A 12,387-nucleotide genomic window follows, 5' to 3' on the forward strand; every position below is an offset into this window, starting at 1 on the left:
CACCACAGATAACACAGTGATAACTCTCTGAGTACAGATAATGTAGCAGATATCACCTGCAGTCCTATGTAACACCACAGATAACACAGTGATAACTCTCTGAGTACAGATAATGTAGTAGATGTCTCCTGCAGTCCTATGTAACACCACAGATAACACAGTGATAACTCTCTGAGTACAGATAATGTAGCAGATATCACCTGCAGTCCTATGTAACACCACAGATAACACAGTGATAACTCTCTGAGTACAGATAATGTAGTAGATGTCACCTGCAGCCCTATGTAACACCACAGATAACACAGTGATAACTCTCTGAGTACAGATAATGTAGTAGATGTCACCTGCAGTCCTATGTAACACCACAGATAACACAGTGATAACTCTCTGAGAACAGATAATGTAGTAGATGTCACCTGCAGCCCTATGTAACACCACAGATAACACAGTGATAACTCTGAGTACAGATAATGTAGTAGATGTCACCTGCAGTCCTATGTAACACCACAGATAACACAGTGATAACTCTCTGAGTACAGATAATGTAGTAGCTGTCACCTGCAGTCCTATGTAACAGCACAGATAACACAGTGATAACTCTCTGAGTACAGATAATGTAGTAGATGTCACCTGCAGTCCTATGTAACACCACAGATAACACAGTGATAATTCTCTGAGTACAGATAATGTAGCAGATATCACCTGCAGTCCTATGTAACACCACAGATAACACAGTGATAACTCTCTGAGTACAGATAATGTAGTAGATGTCACCTGCAGTCCTATGTAACAGCACAGATAGCACAATGATAACTCTCTGAGTACAGATAATGTAGTAGATGTCACCTGCAGTCCTATGTAACAGCACATATAACACAGTGATAACTCTCTGAGTACAGATAATGTGGTAGATGTCACCTGCAGTCCTATGTAACAGCACAGATAACATAGTGATAACTCTCTGAGTACAGATAATGTAGTAGATGTCACCTGCAGTCCTATGTAACACCACAGATAACACAGTGATAACTCTCTGAGTCCAGATAATGTAGTAGATGTCACCTGCAGTCCTATGTAACACCACAGATAACACAGTGATAACTCTCTGAGTACAGGTAATGTAGTAGATGTCACCTGCAGTCCTATGTAACACCACAGATAACACAATGATAACTCTCTGAGTACAGATAATGTAGTAGATGTCACCTGCAGTCCTATGTGACAGCACAGATAACACAGTGATAACTCTCTGAGTACAGATAATGTAGTAGATGTCACCTGCAGTCCTATGTGACAGCACAGATAACACAGTGATAACTCTCTGAGTACAGGTAATGTAGTAGATGTCGCCTGCAGTCCTATGTAACACCACAGATAACACAATGATAACTCTCTGAGTACAGATAATGTAGTAGATGTCACCTGCAGTCCTATGTAACACCACAGATAACACAGTGATAACTCTCTGAGTACAGATAATGTAGGAGATGTCACCTGCAGTCCTATGTAACACCACAGATAACACAGTGATAACTCTCTGAGTACAGATAATGTAGTAGATGTCACCTGCAGTCCTATGTAACACCACAGATAACACAGTGATAACTCTCTGAGTACAGATAATGCAGTAGATGTCACCTGCAGTCCTATGTAACACCACAGATAACACAGTGATAACTCTCTGAGTACAGATAATGTAGTAGGTGTCACCTGCAGTCCTATGTAACACCACAGATAACACAGTGATAACTCTCTGAGTACAGATAATGTAGTAGATGTCACCTGCAGTCCTATGTAACACCACAGATAACACAGTGATAACTCTCTGAGTACAGATAATGTAGCAGATATCACCTGCAGTCCTATGTAACACCACAGATAACACAGTGATAACTCTCTGAGTACAGATAATGTAGCAGATGTCACCTGCAGTCCTATGTAACACCACAGATAACACAGTGATAACTCTCTGAGTACAGATAATGTAGTAGATGTCGCCTGCAGTCCTATGTAACAGCACAGATAACACAGTGATAACTCTCTGAGTACAGATAATGTAGTAGATGTCATCTGCAGTCCTATGTAACACCACAGATAACACAGTGATAATTATCTGAGTACAGATAATGTAGCAGATATCACCTGCAGTCCTATGTAACACCACAGATAACACAATGATAACTCTCTGAGTACAGATAATGTAGTAGATGTCACCTGCAGTCCTATGTAACAGCACAGATAACACAGTGATAACTCTCTGAGTACAGATAATGTGGTAGATGTCACCTGCAGTCCTATGTAACAGCACAGATAACACAGTGATAACTCTCTGAGTACAGATAATGTAGTAGATGTCGCCTGCAGTCCTATGTAACACCACAGATAACACAGTGATAACTCTCTGAGTACAGATAATGTAGTAGATGTTACCTGCAGTCCTATGTAACACCACAGATTACACAGTGATAACTCTCTGAGTACAGATAATGTAGTAGATGTCACCTGCAGTCCTATGTAACACCACAGATAACACAGTGATAACTCTCTGAGTACAGATAATGTAGCAGATGTCACCTGCAGTCCTATGTAACACCACAGATAACACAGTGATAACTCTCTGAGTACAGATAATGCAGTAGATGTCACATGCAGTCCTATGTAACACCACAGATAACACAGTGATATCTCTCTGAGTACAGATAATGTAGTAGATGTCACCTGCAGTCCTATGTAACAACACAGATAACACAGTGATAACTCTCTGAGTACAGATAATGTAGTAGATGTCACCTGCAGTCCTATGTAACACCACAGATAACACAGTGATAACTCTCTGAGTACAGATAATGTAGTAGATGTCACCTGCAGTCCTATGTAACACCACAGATAACACAGTGATATCTCTCTGAGTACAGATAATGTAGTAGATGTCACCTGCAGTCCTATGTAACACCACAGATAACACAGTGATAACTCTCTGAGTACAGGTAATGTAGTAGATGTCACCTGCAGTCCTATGTAACACCACAGATAACACAATGATAACTCTCTGAGTGCAGATAATGTAGTAGATGTCACCTGCAGTCCTATGTAACAGCACAGATAACACAGTGATAACTCTCTGAGTACAGATAATGTAGTAGATGTCACCTGCAGTCCTATGTAACACCACAGATAACACAGTGATAACTCTCTGAGTACAGATAATGTAGGAGATGTCACCTGCAGTCCTATGTAACACCACAGATAACACAGTGATAACTCTCTGAGTACAGATAATGTAGTAGATGTCACCTGCAGTCCTATGTAACACCACAGATAACACAGTGATAACTCTTGGAGTACAGATAATGTAGTAGATGTCACCTGCAGTCCTATGTAACACCACAGATAACACAGTGATATCTCTCTGAGTACAGATAATGTAGCAGATGTCACCTGCAGTCCTATGTAACACCACAGATAACACAGTGATAACTCTCTGAGTACAGATAATGTAGTAGATGTCACCTGCAGCCCTATGTAACACCACAGATAACACAGTGATAACTCTGAGTACAGATAATGTAGTAGATGTCACCTGCAGTCCTATGTAACACCACAGATAACACAGTGATAACTCTCTGAGTACAGATAATGTAGTAGCTGTCACCTGCAGTCCTATGTAACAGCACAGATAACACAGTGATAACTCTCTGAGTACAGATAATGTAGTAGATGTCACCTGCAGTCCTATGTAACACCACAGATAACACAGTGATAATTCTCTGAGTACAGATAATGTAGCAGATATCACCTGCAGTCCTATGTAACACCACAGATAACACAGTGATAACTCTCTGAGTACAGATAATGTAGTAGATGTCACCTGCAGTCCTATGTAACAGCACAGATAGCACAATGATAACTCTCTGAGTACAGATAATGTAGGAGATGTCACCTGCAGTCCTATGTAACACCACAGATAACACAGTGATAACTCTCTGAGTACAGATAATGTAGTAGATGTCACCTGCAGTCCTATGTAACACCACAGATAACACAGTGATAACTCTTGGAGTACAGATAATGTAGTAGATGTCACCTGCAGTCCTATGTAACACCACAGATAACACAGTGATATCTCTCTGAGTACAGATAATGTAGCAGATGTCACCTGCAGTCCTATGTAACACCACAGATAACACAGTGATAACTCTCTGAGTACAGATAATGTAGTAGATGTCACCTGCAGTCCTATGTAACACCACAGATAACACAGTGATAACTCTCTGAGTACAGATAATGTAGTAGATGTCACCTGCAGCCCTATGTAACACCACAGATAACACAGTGATAACTCTGAGTACAGATAATGTAGTAGATGTCACCTGCAGTCCTATGTAACACCACAGATAACACAGTGATAACTCTCTGAGTACAGATAATGTAGTAGCTGTCACCTGCAGTCCTATGTAACAGCACAGATAACACAGTGATAACTCTCTGAGTACAGATAATGTAGTAGATGTCACCTGCAGTCCTATGTAACACCACAGATAACACAGTGATAATTCTCTGAGTACAGATAATGTAGCAGATATCACCTGCAGTCCTATGTAACACCACAGATAACACAGTGATAACTCTCTGAGTACAGATAATGTAGTAGATGTCACCTGCAGTCCTATGTAACAGCACAGATAGCACAATGATAACTCTCTGAGTACAGATAATGTAGTAGATGTCACCTGCAGTCCTATGTAACAGCACATATAACACAGTGATAACTCTCTGAGTACAGATAATGTAGTAGATGTCACCTGCAGTCCTATGTAACAGCACAGATAACACAGTGATAACTCTCTGAGTACAGATAATGTAGTAGATGTCACCTGCAGTCCTATGTAACACCACAGATAACACAGTGATAACTCTCTGAGTCCAGATAATGTAGTAGATGTCACCTGCAGTCCTATGTAACACCACAGATAACACAGTGATAACTCTCTGAGTACAGATAATGTAGTAGATGTCACCTGCAGTCCTATGTGACAGCACAGATAACACAGTGATAACTCTCCGAGTACAGGTAATGTAGTAGATGTCGCCTGCAGTCCTATGTAACACCACAGATAACACAGTGATAACTCTCTGAGTACAGGTAATGTAGTAGATGTCACCTGCAGTCCTATGTAACAGCACAGATAACACAGTGATAACTCTCTGAGTACAGATAATGTAGTAGATGTCACCTGCAGTCCTATGTAACACCACAGATAACACAGTGATAATTCTCTGAGTACAGATAATGTAGCAGATATCACCTGCAGTCCTATGTAACACCACAGATAACACAGTGATAACTCTCTGAGTACAGATAATGTAGTAGATGTCACCTGCAGTCCTATGTAACAGCACAGATAGCACAATGATAACTCTCTGAGTACAGATAATGTAGTAGATGTCACCTGCAGTCCTATGTAACAGCACATATAACACAGTGATAACTCTCTGAGTACAGATAATGTGGTAGATGTCACCTGCAGTCCTATGTAACAGCACAGATAACACAGTGATAACTCTCTGAGTACAGATAATGTAGTAGATGTCACCTGCAGTCCTATGTAACACCACAGATAACACAGTGATAACTCTCTGAGTCCAGATAATGTAGTAGATGTCACCTGCAGTCCTATGTAACACCACAGATAACACAGTGATAACTCTCTGAGTACAGATAATGTAGTAGATGTCACCTGCAGTCCTATGTGACAGCACAGATAACACAGTGATAACTCTCCGAGTACAGGTAATGTAGTAGATGTCGCCTGCAGTCCTATGTAACATCACAGATAACACAGTGATAACTCTCTGAGTACAGGTAATGTAGTAGATGTCGCCTGCAGTCCTATGTAACACCACAGATAACACAGTGATAACTCTCTGAGTACAGATAATGTAGTAGATGTCACCTCCAGTCCTATGTAACACCACAGATTACACAGTGATAACTCTCTGAGTACAGATAATGTAGTAGATGTCACCTGCAGTCCTATGTAACACCACAGATAACACAGTGATATCTCTCTGAGTACAGATAATGTAGTAGATGTCACCCGCAGTCCTATGTAACACCACAGATAACACAGTGATAACTCTCTGAGTACAGATAATGTAGTACATGTCACCTGCAGTCCTATGTAACACCACAGATAACACAGTGATAATTCTCTGAGTACAGATAATGTAGCAGATATCACCTGCAGTCCTATGTAACACCACAGATAACACAATGATAACTCTCTGAGTACAGATAATGTAGTAGATGTCACCTGCAGTCCTATGTGACAGCACAGATAACACAGTGATAACTCTCTGAGTACAGATAATGTAGTAGATGTCACCTGCAGTCCTATGTGACAGCACAGATAACACAGTGATAACTCTCTGAGTACAGGTAATGTAGTAGATGTCGCCTGCAGTCCTATGTAACACCACAGATAACACAATGATAACTCTCTGAGTACAGATAATGTAGTAGATGTCACCTGCAGTCCTATGTAACACCACAGATAACACAGTGATAACTCTCTGAGTACAGATAATGTAGGAGATGTCACCTGCAGTCCTATGTAACACCACAGATAACACAGTGATAACTCTCTGAGTACAGATAATGTAGTAGATGTCACCTGCAGTCCTATGTAACACCACAGATAACACAGTGATAACTCTCTGAGTACAGATAATGCAGTAGATGTCACCTGCAGTCCTATGTAACACCACAGATAACACAGTGATAACTCTCTGAGTACAGATAATGTAGTAGGTGTCACCTGCAGTCCTATGTAACACCACAGATAACACAGTGATAACTCTCTGAGTACAGATAATGTAGTAGATGTCACCTGCAGTCCTATGTAACACCACAGATAACACAGTGATAACTCTCTGAGTACAGATAATGTAGCAGATATCACCTGCAGTCCTATGTAACACCACAGATAACACAGTGATAACTCTCTGAGTACAGATAATGTAGCAGATGTCACCTGCAGTCCTATGTAACACCACAGATAACACAGTGATAACTCTCTGAGTACAGATAATGTAGTAGATGTCGCCTGCAGTCCTATGTAACAGCACAGATAACACAGTGATAACTCTCTGAGTACAGATAATGTAGTAGATGTCACCTGCAGTCCTATGTAACACCACAGATAACACAGTGATAATTCTCTGAGTACAGATAATGTAGCAGATATCACCTGCAGTCCTATGTAACACCACAGATAACACAATGATAACTCTCTGAGTACAGATAATGTAGTAGATGTCACCTGCAGTCCTATGTAACAGCACAGATAACACAGTGATAACTCTCTGAGTACAGATAATGTGGTAGATGTCACCTGCAGTCCTATGTAACAGCACAGATAACACAGTGATAACTCTCTGAGTACAGATAATGTAGTAGATGTCGCCTGCAGTCCTATGTAACACCACAGATAACACAGTGATAACTCTCTGAGTACAGATAATGTAGTAGATGTTACCTGCAGTCCTATGTAACACCACAGATTACACAGTGATAACTCTCTGAGTACAGATAATGTAGTAGATGTCACCTGCAGTCCTATGTAACACCACAGATAACACAGTGATAACTCTCTGAGTACAGATAATGTAGCAGATGTCACCTGCAGTCCTATGTAACACCACAGATAACACAGTGATAACTCTCTGAGTACAGATAATGCAGTAGATGTCACATGCAGTCCTATGTAATACCACAGATAACACAGTGATATCTCTCTGAGTACAGATAATGTAGTAGATGTCACCTGCAGTCCTATGTAACACCACAGATAACACAGTGATAACTCTCTGAGTACAGATAATGTAGTAGATGTCACCTGCAGTCCTATGTAACACCACAGATAACACAGTGATAACTCTCTGAGTACAGATAATGTAGTAGATGTCACCTGCAGTCCTATGTAACACCACAGATAACACAGTGATATCTCTCTGAGTACAGATAATGTAGTAGATGTCACCTGCAGTCCTATGTAACACCACAGATAACACAGTGATAATTCTCTGAGTACAGATAATGTAGCAGATATCACCTGCAGTCCTATGTAACACCACAGATAACACAATGATAACTCTCTGAGTACAGATAATGTAGTAGATGTCACCTGCAGTCCTATGTAACAGCACAGATAACACAGTGATAACTCTCTGAGTACAGATAATGTGGTAGATGTCACCTGCAGTCCTATGTAACAGCACAGATAACACAGTGATAACTCTCTGAGTACAGATAATGTAGTAGATGTCGCCTGCAGTCCTATGTAACACCACAGATAACACAGTGATAACTCTCTGAGTACAGATAATGTAGTAGATGTTACCTGCAGTCCTATGTAACACCACAGATTACACAGTGATAACTCTCTGAGTACAGATAATGTAGTAGATGTCACCTGCAGTCCTATGTAACACCACAGATAACACAGTGATAACTCTCTGAGTACAGATAATGTAGCAGATGTCACCTGCAGTCCTATGTAACACCACAGATAACACAGTGATAACTCTCTGAGTACAGATAATGCAGTAGATGTCACATGCAGTCCTATGTAATACCACAGATAACACAGTGATATCTCTCTGAGTACAGATAATGTAGTAGATGTCACCTGCAGTCCTATGTAACACCACAGATAACACAGTGATAACTCTCTGAGTACAGATAATGTAGTAGATGTCACCTGCAGTCCTATGTAACACCACAGATAACACAGTGATAACTCTCTGAGTACAGATAATGTAGTAGATGTCACCTGCAGTCCTATGTAACACCACAGATAACACAGTGATATCTCTCTGAGTACAGATAATGTAGTAGATGTCACCTGCAGTCCTATGTAACACCACAGATAACACAGTGATAACTCTCAGAGTACAGGTAATGTAGTAGATGTCACCTGCAGTCCTATGTAACACCACAGATAACACAATGATAACTCTCTGAGTGCAGATAATGTAGTAGATGTCACCTGCAGTCCTATGTAACACCACAGATAACACAGTGATAACTCTCTGAGTACAGATAATGTAGTAGATGTCACCTGCAGTCCTATGTAACACCACAGATAACACAGTGATAACTCTCTGAGTACAGATAATGTAGTAGATGTCACCTGCAGTCCTATGTAACACCACAGATAACACAGTGATAACTCTTGGAGTACAGATAATGTAGTAGATGTCACCTGCAGTCCTATGTAACACCACAGATAACACAGTGATATCTCTCTGAGTACAGATAATGTAGTAGATGTCACCTGCAGTCCTATGTAACAGCACAGATAACACAGTGATAACTCTCTGAGTACAGATAATGTGGTAGATGTCACCTGCAGTCCTATGTAACAGCACAGATAACACAGTGATAACTCTCTGAGTACAGATAATGTAGTAGATGTCACCTGCAGTCCTATGTAACACCACAGATAACACAGTGATAACTCTCTGAGTACAGATAATGTAGCAGATGTCACCTGCAGTCCTATGTAACACCACAGATAACACAGTGATAACTCTCTGAGTACAGATAATGCAGTAGATGTCACATGCAGTCCTATGTAACACCACAGATAACACAGTGATATCTCTCTGAGTACAGATAATGTAGTAGATGTCACCTGCAGTCCTATGTAACACCACAGATAACACAGTGATAACTCTCTGAGTACAGATAATGTAGTAGATGTCACCTGCAGTCCTATGTAACACCACAGATAACACAGTGATAACTCTCTGAGTACAGATAATGTAGTAGATGTCACCTGCAGTCCTATGTAACACCACAGATAACACAGTGATATCTCTCTGAGTACAGATAATGTAGTAGATGTCACCTGCAGTCCTATGTAACACCACAGATAACACAGTGATAACTCTCAGAGTACAGGTAATGTAGTAGATGTCACCTGCAGTCCTATGTAACACCACAGATAACACAATGATAACTCTCTGAGTGCAGATAATGTAGTAGATGTCACCTGCAGTCCTATGTAACACCACAGATAACACAGTGATAACTCTCTGAGTACAGATAATGTAGTAGATGTCACCTGCAGTCCTATGTAACACCACAGATAACACAGTGATAACTCTCTGAGTACAGATAATGTAGTAGATGTCACCTGCAGTCCTATGTAACACCACAGATAACACAGTGATATCTCTCTGAGTACAGATAATGTAGTAGATGTCACCTGCAGTCCTATGTAACACCACAGATAACACAGTGATAACTCTTGGAGTACAGATAATGTAGTAGATGTCACCTGCAGTCCTATGTAACACCACAGATAACACAGTGATATCTCTCTGAGTACAGATAATGTAGCAGATGTCACCTGCAGTCCTATGTAACACCACAGATAACACAGTGATATCTCTCTGAGTACAGATAATGTAGTAGATGTCGCCTGCAGTCCTATGTAACAGCACAGATAACACAGTGATAACTCTCTGAGTACAGATAATGTAGTAGATGTCACCTGCAGTCCTATGTAACACCACAGATAACACAGTGATAACTCTCTGAGTACAGATAATGTAGTAGATGTCGCCTGCAGTCCTATGTAACAGCACAGATAACACAGTGATAACTCTCTGAGTACAGACAATGTAGTAGATGTCACCTGCAGTCCTATGTAACAGCACAGATAACACAGTGATAACTCTCTGAGTACAGATAATGTAGTAGATGTCACCTGCAGTCCTATGTAACACCACAGATAACACAGTGATATCTCTCTGAGTACAGATAATGTAGTAGATGTCGCCAGCAGTCCTATGTAACACCACAGATAACACAGTGATAACTCTCTGTTTACAGGTAATGTAGTAGATGTCGCCTGCAGTCCTATGTAACACCACAGATCAGATAACACAATGATAACTCTCTGAGTACAGATAATGTAGTAGATGTCACCTGCAGTCCTATGTAACACCACAGATAACACAGTGATAACTCTCTGAGTACAGATAATGTAGTAGATGTCACCTGCAGTCCTATGTAACAGCACAGATAGCACAATGATAACTCTCTGAGTACAGATAATGTAGTAGATGTCACCTGCAGTCCTATGTAACAGCACATATAACACAGTGATAACACTCTGAGTACAGATAATGTGGTAGATGTCACCTGCAGTCCTATGTAACAGCACAGATAACACAGTGATAACTCTCTGAGTACAGATAATGTAGTAGATGTCACCTGCAGTCCTATGTAACACCACAGATAACACAGTGATAACTCTCTGAGTCCAGATAATGTAGTAGATGTCACCTGCAGTCCTATGTAACACCACAGATAACACAGTGATAACTCTCTGAGTACAGGTAATGTAGTAGATGTCGCCTGCAGTCCTATGTAACACCACAGAAAACACAATGATAACTCTCTGAGTACAGATAATGTAGTAGATGTCACCTGCAGTCCTATGTAACACCACAGATAACACAGTGATAACTCTCTGAGTACAGATAATGTAGTAGATGTCACCTGCAGTCCTATGTAACACCACAGATAACACAGTGATAATTCTCTGAGTACAGATAATGTAGCAGATATCACCTGCAGTCCTATGTAACACCACAGATAACACAATGATAACTCTCTGAGTACAGATAATGTAGTAGATGTCACCTGCAGTCCTATGTAACAGCACAGATAACACAGTGATAACTCTCTGAGTACAGATAATGTGGTAGATGTCACCTGCAGTCCTATGTAACAGCATAGATAACACAGTGATAACTCTCTGAGTACAGATAATGTAGTAGATGTCGCCTGCAGTCCTATGAAACACCACAGATAACACAGTGATAACTCTCTGAGTACAGATAATGTAGTAGATGTTACCTGCAGTCCTATGTAACACCACAGATTACACAGTGATAACTCTCTGAGTACAGATAATGTAGTAGATGTCACCTGCAGTCCTATGTAACACCACAGATAACACAGTGATAACTCTCTGAGTACAGATAATGTAGCAGATGTCACCTGCAGTCCTATGTAACACCACAGATAACACAGTGATAACTCTCTGAGTACAGATAATGCAGTAGATGTCACATGCAGTCCTATGTAACACCACAGATAACACAGTGATATCTCTCTGAGTACAGATAATGTAGTAGATGTCACCTGCAGTCCTATGTAACACCACAGATAACACAGTGATAACTCTCTGAGTACAGATAATGTAGTAGATGTCACCTGCAGTCCTATGTAACACCACAGATAACACAGTGATAACTCTCTGAGTACAGATAATGTAGTAGATGTCACCTGCAGTCCTATGTAACACC

The sequence above is a fragment of the Phyllobates terribilis genome, unplaced genomic scaffold, assembly GCF_046119375.1.
Source record: "Phyllobates terribilis strain yellow unplaced genomic scaffold, ASM4611937v1 Scaffold_2__4_contigs__length_985480577, whole genome shotgun sequence".
Lineage (NCBI taxonomy): Eukaryota > Metazoa > Chordata > Amphibia > Anura > Dendrobatidae > Phyllobates > Phyllobates terribilis.